Source organism: Mercenaria mercenaria, chromosome 16 (assembly GCF_021730395.1).
Source record: "Mercenaria mercenaria strain notata chromosome 16, MADL_Memer_1, whole genome shotgun sequence".
Taxonomy (NCBI): domain Eukaryota; kingdom Metazoa; phylum Mollusca; class Bivalvia; order Venerida; family Veneridae; genus Mercenaria; species Mercenaria mercenaria.
In genome coordinates this window covers 67,797,112-67,809,255 of record NC_069376.1, presented here as the reverse complement: position 1 = coordinate 67,809,255, position 12,144 = coordinate 67,797,112, and positions in this window count along the sequence as shown.

The following is a 12,144-nucleotide window of genomic DNA, read 5'->3' as shown; positions in this document are numbered from 1 at the left end:
ACTGTTCCACTGATCTATGTTTCTAGCGAATAGTAAACATTGTATTTTGGGCCATTGTTTAGCAAGTCAGATCACAGTAATTTTTCATTGCCTCATTTCACAACTAGCCTTTTGACAGCTTTTGGAAACGACATTTAAAGGCTTGAGTGTCAATGACTTTACACTACTTGCAGACTTGTTGAACTGAAATTTAGTCTGTTTATGTTAGTTCTACAAGGCCACAAATTGACCATCACACAGAGGTCATATACACATACTTAATAACACAAAAATCTCAATTTTGCCAAAGGTTTACTTACGTCACTCAGGATTTAAAACGACGCACTGTTGAATATAAAAGGAAATTCACATAGAAAAATATTCAGTATATTCTGTCTGTTTGATGTTTCTGCTCTACATGTCCAGGAAAAGTTACATTTCCTTGACCGCAAAATTTGACTTTCATATAAAAATATCAAATGCTTATAGCTAGGCACTTTTTGTTACAGTATCACAAATATATTTATTTTTTGAGAACAATATATATATTTTTTCATGCATTTTAAAGATTAATGACTTCATATCTATGTTTTGTAAAAAAACAGGTACTATCTCTTAATATATCTTCAATTTTCATAGTTTAATTTTCGAAGTTTTATAATTTACAAAGATATATAGTCATTTTACTAAAACAGTCCTTGTTAATTCACATGCCTAGATTTAGACCATATTGCCATTTTATTGATTTTTGTCAGAAAAGAAATGATTTATTTCCATTGGGTTTAGCTTGGACTCTTTCTTTGAACATTTTTGATGTATCAGAGACAGAAACCAAGTCTTTCTGGTCCAAAACTAAACACACACACACAAAGAAACAGATATAATAGGCACACATGTTAAAAGCTATTTTCAAAAAGAATTCCACTATAACATTATGGCATGCGTACGGCTTTCAACAAATCGAAATCATGTATATCAAATCACATTCTTTCAAGAACTGAATTATTTACACTGAAATAACGAAAGAAAAACCTATAAATATTCACTGTGATACTTTATTGGCGCATTTTTGTACGTTGTATTGATGGTCTCTGATCTGTGGATTTAACATACATTACCACTTATTTATACTGTTTAAAGTAATATGATTACACCACTGTCAATATGTAACCATCACAATTTCAAAACTTGTATGGTATCACCAAGCTTTGCTGCATCCACATGCTTCGTTTCGTAGTCTGAAATAGCCACTTCCTAATTTTCTCAAATATTAATGATACACTGTTTGAGGTCTTTGTTAAATTCCCGGATGGTCGAATGTCTATACTCCAAACTTTTCAACCATCCACACTTTCGTCAGTACAAACATTGAGACAAAACATAGCTAAAATAAATATTGTTATAGAAGGCTATATTCCACGAACTGCAGAACATACACCAACTTTCGAAACGCATTTCGTTTAATTAGATCTATGAGGTGCAATGGTTGATAAGTATTATGGTAAGATTAAACTATGAGATATCAGACAATTTCCATTGTAATTGATATTTTTTATCTTATGAAAGACGCATTAGATACTAATAATATTGTAATACTTCACTAGGTCAGTGACCTAGCCCAGCCTCACTTACTTCTTAAATTGTAATAAGCAGTAATACTTGTTAAATCGATAGAAACAAGTGACTTTCTGGTTTTGCATACATGACATTGTTGTTGTTCTTGCAATGCATTGTGGGTAGTTGCTTAGCAGCTACTGCATGGACATTTTTACATTGCTGTATATAGAAATTTCATTTAACTTTATAGCATATATGTTTGCAAGAGACTCCATTAAAAGAAAATTTACGGTAATAGGATTTAGATGATTCATTTTGCTTCCTTTTCATACTTACGTTTATAAAGATCTTTTGATTTTAATAGCAATATTGACTTTTGTTTCCTAACACTCTGAATCACAGCTTCCATAACTCCACAGTGTTTTGTGTGAAAATGAGTTCACATTTATTTGTGTCGAGTTCACAAATCCACACATTTTTGAGTGTACGCTTAAACACCTATTTTTGTGAAGTCTGAAAGGTATAAATATTCCATTTTGACTGTTTCCCGGGTTCACAATCTTAAATGTTTGTCCTTGAGCAGTTGCTAAAGAAGCCAAAACAAATATTTTATACATATTTTGTCTCACTTGGTGCTTTTTATAGCTGGTGTATAACTATTATTTATCATTGGATCTACATTTAACTGTTGATTTTTGTGTAAGCTTATTGATAGTTATCAAAATGTACTGGAGGCCGGGTTTAATTGTTGTTATAAATAAATAATAGTCCTAATACATAACAGTACCTTGTCATCACAATAATTATTCCTGTGTGCTGTGAAATGTTTAAGACCTTCCGTGTCAATTTTTGAATGATGCTTGCTGCTGACCATTAACGGTTTCTGTGGAATTTCTTATTTTAATAAATTAAAGTTTAACTGCAAATGCTGATGCTTTCAGTAGTTAAGTACAAGAGAACCTCCCAGGCTCAGTTCCTACATGTAGAAGTATAGAACTTTTCCAAAAGCTTTAAAATGGACTTAGCATAACACTATTAAAGGATATCAGTATTTGCCAGTTGCTTTCTACAGATTCAACATAAACATAGAAGTATATTTCATATGACATTTCTTTAAAACTTATCGGCCATAGCGTAACAAAATCCAGCTAATAGCTATTGTCATTCAAACCATTAGCTCAGTTTGAAACATCGCAAGGTTTTACAAACAAGTTGTAAACGCTAAATTATCAGCATCAGGATTCAAATGCGTAAATCATCATTGAATAAAATACATTTTGGTCTCCATTAAAATCAATACAGCACAAAGAAAAGGATAAGTAACTAAAAGCTTTTTAAAATATTTTTTTTAACATTTATTTTGATATACCAACATTATACATTTTTATGATCATAACAAATTAAAATAACAGTTTTTGTCCACATCAAATCAATGTTAAATATAAAAACACAATAATGACGATAAGAATAACGAAAAAGAGCAAAATTGCCCCTTTTCTTATACTGATGCTCGTGAAAGAATTGATTATAACCCTTGTAATCAAAAGAAACAATTTGACAATAATATAAGTTCGTAGTTTGTCCATGATACCTTCATTGTTTGCAAATGATCTCATTAAACAATCATGTATAATATCTAAACTATCACCAAAGTCATCAGGTACATCCACACAATTCTCGTTTAGAAAGAACGAATAACGAGGTGCAACAGGGTATGAGTTACATCTCAAAGTAATAATGTCGGTGAGTTTGAGAAGCTCATTACAGTGAAGACCAAGAATAACAGAGCTAAGAATATTTTTACACTCGTTATCTTCAGCATAGTCTTTCGACCACAGTATTACGACCTTTTTACAATGCTGAATTTCTTCCGAATATTGTTCAAGAGAATGGACGCCTGCATTTATCAAGTGACATGATCTTACTTTATATTTGTTTTCCAAATAAGGCAATACGCACTCAACCGCAATGGTTTGGTCACGTTTACTGTGCTCGCAAAATGAAAAGAAAATATCATGTACAGTCTGTTTGACGTGTACAGGATCGCGGGCATTTATCTCCCCTTGTTTACGTATAACATTCAACAAACATGTGTAGCCTTGAATTTCTATATATAGAAAGAAAACAATGAAGCATAGGAGGAACATCCACATTACGTTTTCGCATAAACTTTTATAACGGTAGAATAATACTTCTGAAGTATTGATTAAATAAGCTCTCTCATTCCAAATGTCAAAGGTAGAGACATTAAGTAGACGCAAATAAATTCTATCTTGAAGCAACGAAAAAGTTGTTTGTCGTAATGCTGGCTGTATATAAAGCGAGTTAGGATGAAATATAGTTGCACCCGACTTTAAGTTTATTTGTAAGAAATAGCGCCCATATAACAAATATATACAAAACACTGTTACTGGAAATTGGTCAAGTTTTGTTTCACGTTTTGCTAGACTATAGTACTGTAAAACGCTTGTATAGCAATATTCAAAAGGTGCATCAAAGGATATCGTTCCGTGTATAAACGTTACCCTAGAGACGGTGTCATTTACATTTAAAGGAAAAGCGTTCTGTAGTTTTAGTAGATAACCAATAGGTGCCTGTATAACGTGCTCAAGTCCTTTAAAATTAACAACTGATATTTCACGTCTGATGACGATCTTTTGTTTTGGTGTTAGACTACAAACCTTACTAGCATGAAAAAAATTGTAAAATGTTTGCTTTACAGTAAATATTTTGTAATTGACCGATTTTATAACGCACTTATATGTTTTAAAATCTACACTTTTAATTAAATATATTGTCAAATTAGAACTGGCAATGTACTGATTCGTCTCTAAGTCCTTTTGCCAGAGAAATGTTATTTTGTATCGTTTACTTTTATTAATAACAGAACTGCCTTTCATCCACTGGAATATAATGTCATCTGTGAGAACATGTTTTGTTACGTTGCACGAAAATGTCACATACTCTCCGGGTATTGCGGAACACGTGTTTGACTGGTGCAATACTGTTGATAAATGTTCTACCCTATCGCATTTGCGAATGTGATTTCCATCAACAGAAGATAAATTGTAATGTATCATTCCCTTGTCTTGATGCAAGTAGTCTATGTAGCCACATTTCCAGACAAACAAAAAGGAAGATTGATAAGACCGGAAGCAGTAAGACATGTAATGACTTAACAGCGAGATACATATAGCACAAAATTTTGGATTTAAATGTTTTTGAATCAATTACAATGAATATATCTAAGAAAAAGTAGTATAACTTTCTAAAGAGAACTTGACACGTTATATATAAAACTAGTAATGCCAGTAAACCTGTAAGTTTTGTCAACAAAGGTAATAAAATAACATTACACGACAAAAGCATAGCTAGTTCCATTTTGCTAAAAGTACGTGCACGTATTTGGTTCCTTTTATTAATTGCCATGTCGAGAATAAATATATCTAATTCATAGATTCGATTGCAGAGATAAATATAAACTATGCTCAATATCTTCACGTCAATACTTTCTGCTTCGTAGAAAAATAAATAACTCCAAAACAATATCTCGCACAGCTGTGTAAACACAATTCGACTTATCTTTATAGGATTGTCCCACATTTTTTCTGTCATTGCTTCTGTTAGTTTCCTCTTTAAAACGGTTTGTAAAAATGAATTCTTTTGTTTCTGAAATGTTGAAACTACATATTAGTACTACATACACAATAATATTGTTAATATAAGCTCTAGTTTTGTTTGTTTGTTTTTGTTGGGTTTATTGTCGTACTGACACAGTTATAGGTCATATGGCGACTTCCTAGCTTCGATAGTAGAGGAACGCCCCAGATGTCTCTCTGTGCATCATTTTATCACAGGTGTTTACCTGGGTAAAACTATCGACCGTATGTAAGCCAGCCAAAATTTCAACGCCCTGTGTGAGGCTTTCAGGCTTGAACTCACATCGTTGAGGGGCAAAAGATATGAAGTCAGTGACCTTAACCACTTGGCCGCGAAGGCCCGAATTTAGGTTCTTCTACAACGTCCAAAATAGTTCACAGTTATAAACGTAATGTATTACTGCTGTAAAAGGACACGTGATAAAGATATGTGACAAAAACACATATTTTCGTAAGAAAATAATTTTGGCGAAATATTTGATAACTAAAAGGACTTCAGACAGTACACATGTTTTCTCCACGTTGTTCACTAATTTACCACAATCATGATTAAATCAATGACAATCTAACTGCCGTTAAAATTTGTAATACAGGATGCTGCATTTTTATATGAAGATTCCTTTACTAGTTGTTTTTTATTTTGGACAATATGTAGTGCGGACCTGTGACAAAGTTTGTAAAGGACTCATTTTTATTGAACCGCACTTACGTCAGGTTTCGAAATACAGTTTTGTGACAAGTAATTAGTCTTCAAACGGGAAGCAATAATCAACCTATTGTTATGTATTTGTTCTTTGAAAGAATTTTCATGTTGAGACTTTCGGCAGATAGTCATAGTTTGAGTATTGTGTGTTAGGTTTGACACAGAAATTGTCTAATGCATGCCTAGCTAAGCACTGTATAAATGAGTATTACCACTTAATATAAAAAATTGAAGGTGTTAACGAATAACAGTTATATATGCGAAAACACTTGATATATTTAGTCATTAATTAAGATTTTCTGCATTTAAAATTAATATCTTGAAATTAACTATTTAAGTACATTGGATAATTCGTTTCCTGCTCATATGATGGATACTTGTTATCCCCAGATATCACTGAATCATTTTGTTCTGTATTTCAAGCCCTTGATATGTTACAACATTATACATATTGCACTTTTCCCATTTAGATGGGAATGTCCCCTTGATGAGGATTTTTCAATAAATTCAATAGTATTTTGAAGCCTATTCTGCAAGAAGGTAACTATATAAAACATAATACATATGGGAATTTTGTTTACAGACCTCGTAAGGTTTTAGTTTATTTTTTCTACTGTGTTTGGTAACGCTCTAAAACGTTTTGTTCGAAGAAGTTATGACACGAAAGTTTTGGGACACACAGCATGTTAAGTGTCTGACGGAACAGGTGTAAGACTCTGTGAAAGGTAGCTCTTAGTTCACACCAGGACTGAGCTTTTTTGTTTTAATCGACTTGTTTCTTTGGGTACTTCATGGTATGTCTCTTAATGCTCTGTCTTCTGTAAAGCCACTCAGAAAATACTGTTGAAAAACGGCGTTAAACCAAAAAAAAAATAATAATAAAAAATAAAAATAAAATTCATTTTTTTTGTAAAAAAAAAAAAAACAGAACATGCGTTTTTGTTCTTGAGGTTTGATTTCATAAATTAACATGAGTATTTTGTGCTTACATTTAATGATTTCTGTTGTCATCGCGCAAAGCAGGGATTCACCTGACGGAATATTTTTCATTTACACTGCCCTTTGACTTTGAAACCTGTTACGGGATAAGAATGAAGCTTGATGCACACCACAAATAGGTTTATACTACCCAGGGGTATTGTTGCCTCTGACAATTTGAAGGAGGTTCCCTTTGTCCTCCTGTCATCGGTCGTTTCATTTTCGTTTTCGCTGATTTTTGTTTTGATTCGTCAGTGTATCTGTGTATTTACGTGCGTGTAAGTGGTGTGTGTGTCCAAGCATACAATGTTTTGACTGCAGCTTCAGGATGCTGCGTTTTTGGAGTATGAGTTTTTCTGTTAGATGTTAATCCTTGTTTTTTTTATATACATGCTGGTATTTTAACTGCTATGTTCTTCCAATACTCCTGACTAACTAGTCTGCAATAATTTTGCTTGGTTGCGTTCTATGCTATCAAATGATTTACTTAAAAATTTTATTTACAACAATTGCGTTCGCCAAAAAGTTATAGAATATGTATGTTATAATTTGTTAAGAATTCTAAAACATAATATAAGAAGAAAAGCAGTGATTACATTAGTAGTGAATATTATGATGGTTTTAGCTCAATTTGACCTAATTTAACCTTTAGTCTTTGGTACAGATTAACCAATGCTGGACAATTTAAAACCCACAAGTTTTAAAAAAACATAGATTCTTAACTTTACTTTCATTTTCTCGTATTTTCGGAAAACCTGGTTATAAATAGCTGACATATTTTCTGAAAATGTTATATTGGGATTTACGTTGTATTTTCTGAAAATGACTATGTAGGAAACCACAAATTCAACCAATCAAAAGCCTGTCATTTTTCTGCCAAGTGGCAGCAATGTGACAGTGTCTACCAACTTGGCAAACTTTTGGCAGAAATTTGGCAGATTAATTTCATCAATAAAATGAAAGGTATTTGATCTTATTTTCAATTAGTAAGTATATTATTAGGGTACACACAGTAATTAAAACTTTAATTAAGCTTTTAATTCAAAAGTTTACTTTCTTTATAATTTATATATTCCTCCAATATGTAAAATTTGACATAACCATTCGTTAAAAGTATAAATGATACTTCTGTAGATGTTGAATCGTCATAAGGATGAATGTCAAACATTGTCCTTTCTGTTAAATAAATTTTATTTTTTTTTTATATGTACATACTTCAGCCGAGACGGGCCCACTTTCACCGACTATGGGTGTTATATTTACACTCCCGCCGGGAAATTTACCTGTAAAACCATCTTGCCACCACCTAAAAAGAAAATGTGATATTTTGCATTTTTCCCTCTGTCCGGGCGCCGTTAAATAAAACCCGATTTCCATTATATAAGTTCCGGCTTTTTTGACTAAAAACACATTTTTTAATAGTACATCCGGTACAGCTAGTTTATATTCTTGGTTTGTGTTTATAAAATCTTTATAATCTACGACATTACCAGATTCCAAATTAAATGCATTAAAATAGCCCAAGCCCATACCACTTTTAATTAGATTATCATATAATGAATATATCCAGACATCGTGGCGATCGAAATACTTTTTCATTTTTATGTATGAATATGCTACAAGGGATTTTGATTCTCCTTCATTATAACCGCTGTTATATTCAAAAAGAAACACTTCACGTCTTACTTTTTCTACTTCTTTTTCCAATTCTTCTTTTATTTTTTTGTCTTTCTTTTTAAGTTTAAGAATTATTTCAGCTAAATCATCAACTCGTTTTGTTGTAGCAACTTCAAAAGCAGATAGATTGTCAACAGTATTCTTTGTTTTAGCTAATTGTGTTTCTTGTTTTAGAAAAACATTTTTTACTTTTGTAATTTCTTTGGCATTAGTAGAAATTTCTTGGGTATTAGCAGTGATTGATTCTCCTTGTTTAGTTGATATTTCAACTACAGAGTCCAGATCATTTATTATTTTTTTAATGTTATTATTAAATTCATTAATATCTTTTTGTAATAAACCTGTAAGTTTACTTAAGTCTGCGTACTTTATATTGTGACGTGCATCAACATTATTAATCATATCTACAAGTTGTTTCTTCACATTTTCTAGCTGATCATTTATTATGTTAATTGCTTCAGTATTAGCAGTAATTGATTCTCCTTGTTTAACTGATTTTTCAACTAAAAAGTCCAATTCATTTTTATTATTTTTAATTTTATCATTAAATTCATTAATATTTTCTTGTATTTTTTTTGTAATATTACTTAAGTCTGCATACTTTAAATTGTGACGTGTGCCAACAGTACTAATCCAAATTCGAAGTTGTTTTTTAAAGTCATCTATTTTAGAATTAAGCTCTTTTTTAAGGTTATCTAATGCTGTGTCATGGTCATCACCTCTTTGTGAAGCTGCCTTTTCCAATTCAGATTTATATTCTGCAAGTTTATTTGAAATTAATTCTAATAAATCTTTATGTTTTTTTTTCAGTTTCAGTATTTAGTTTATTTATTTCTGTTTTGATTTCTAACTGATACATATTTTGTAACTTTTTTTCAGCTTCAATAATCTTGTCTTTTAGTTCTTCATGTTTAATCATACTGTCTTTTAATTCTTGAATTTGAGTGAATAAAATGTTTAAATTGACTCGAAATACTTCTTTTATGTTTTCATCTGTCAAATCAGATTTCTCTTCAAGTTCTTTAATAGAATCAACCATAGCTTTCATTTTTTCTTCAATTTTACCTTGTAATTCAACTATTAATAATGAATTCTTTTTAAAATCTTTTGTTAGTTCTTCAATATTCTTTACTTCTGCTTTTAGTGTATGTTTTATACTTTTGACATCTTCAAGATTATAGTTATCTATTACACTTTGAACTTTTTTAAACACAAATCGTCTTGAAACTGCATCGTTGGGTTTATCTGGATCTCCTAGGTTGATTATTTCATTACCTCCCATATCTAATGCTCTGTTCATTGTATTATCAAGTTCCTTATTTCTGTGAAGATACGATTCCGTTTCCTTTTTAAGCTTTTTGAATTGTTTTTTAGTAGCGTAATCACTTAAATCAATATCAAATTTAACTTTACTTATACTGTCAGGTTGATTAATTTGTTTTACATCATTAAAAACTCCCATTATATAATTATTATATAATTCCTGTAAAGTTTTTTCTTAAAAACTTCCTTGGTTTGTCAACATATAAGAAATCATATTTTTGTTTTGTTGCATTAGTAAAAGAATCACGATTTATATTTTGTTCATTACAAATCATATCATTTTCTCGTTTACCTGGACTTTCAAATAAAATATAATGTGAACAGTTAATTCGAATATCTTTTGGTGTTTTATAGTAAGACTGACTTAAATAAATAACACAACAGTTTTTGTGACGTCCTTGAATGAAGTATTTTGTTATTTCATTTTGAACTTTTTTATCTTCACATACAAAATCATCAAATGTTACTACTTTTTGTTTTTTCTGATTCAAGATTCTCACAAGGTTCAATTTGGTTAGAATCAGTTGAATATTCAAGTATTTCATTTGGATCTACTTCAAAATGTTTTGCAATTTGGCTTAAGTGGTTAATTAAATCTTGATATTTAGATTGTTCTAGGTTTTTAGCACTAAAGTAGATGATGATTTAATTGATTTGATTAATAAAAGATATAACATTAATAAAAAACATTCAATTCATTCTAGAAAAATATTTAAAGAATTAACAGAAAAATCAGGATTGCCTATCAATAAAAGATCTATGAAATTTAAAAAAGTTAGAGGACAAGGTTATGACGTTTGTCCATGTAATCCAAAAGAATTGGTTAATGACTTGGAGTTAATTTGTGGTTCAATTGATGCTGGAAATAATAATGAAGAACTAAAAAATGAAGGTATTAGAATAATTGATGAACTATTAAAAATGAATGAATTGTTACCAAAAGAACATGAAATGTTTTATAAAAAATATTTTTCTTGAATATATAAATGGAACAAAAATAGTATTAAGTTCTGAAACAGTTAAAGATGGTAACAAAAATACTCCAAGTGATTTTACAATCAGATTTAGTCGTTCTTTAATTTTAGATAAAAATAAAACTTATGTTGTTGGTTTGGATAGTATTAACACTATGACCTATTCTTGGCATAATATTAGTGATGAATATGACAATAAAAGAATTCGTTATAATAATGGTAAGGATTGGAAAGATATTATATTTACAAATGGTTCTTACAGTTACACAGATATTAATAATTATATTAGGGAAACATTAATAAGTAATGGTGATTATGAATTTGATAAATCAGACATTGCCCCAATAAGTTTAGAATTTGATTTAAGTAGTTTTAAGATTTTGATTTCAATTCATGATAAATTTATGTTGGATTTAAGAATGTCAAACTTTCATATATTGCTTGGATTTGAGAAAAAAGCATTGAGAAATACTGAATGGGGAACTACAACACCAAATATAACTAACTCTGTGGATACAATTTACATTCATTGTGATCTTATTGATAATTCACTTGTTGATGGTAATTTTAGTGATATTATCTATGCTTTAAGTACTGCAGATTTAACAAGAGCTTATCCATTTACAAAAGAACCACAAAGAGATGGATATTCTGAAATTAATAAATGTATTATAAATTCAATTAGAATATATATTACAGATGTATTTGGTAGAATAATTAATTTTAATGAAGTTGAAACAAGTTTTACCTGGAGGGTATTACTTTTATTTACACTGTCCCATGTCTTTGGAACATGGTGGGGGTAAGAGTGAGGTTGGGTGCGCACCATAAACCGGTTTAAGCTCCCCAGTGGTGTTTTTGCCACTGACCGTTCCAAGGAGGTGCCCCACTGTGTTCCTTTGTTTGTTCGTTTTGTCCTTGTGTGTTGACTTTGTGTGCTCGCGTGTGTGTAATGCTTATTGTTCGTCTTGTCCTTATGTGTTGGCTTTGAGTGTGTGTGTGTGTGTGTGTGTGTGTGTGTGTGTGTGTGTGTGTGTGTGTGTGTGTGTGTGTGTGTGTGTTGTTCGTTTTGTCCTGATGTGTAAGCTAGCTTTGAGTGTGTGTGTGGTGCACGCGTTTGCGTGCTGGGGGTTTCGTTTTGAGGAGGCTGCGCTTTTGGTGCGTGGCACTCCCTGTTTGATATTTTTCTTTGTTTTTACACTAATTTTAAAAGAAATTAATTAAAACTAAAGTTTTAAAACTTTAATTAAATAATAAATAAATTTTAGTTTTATATAATGTACAAGAAAGTTTA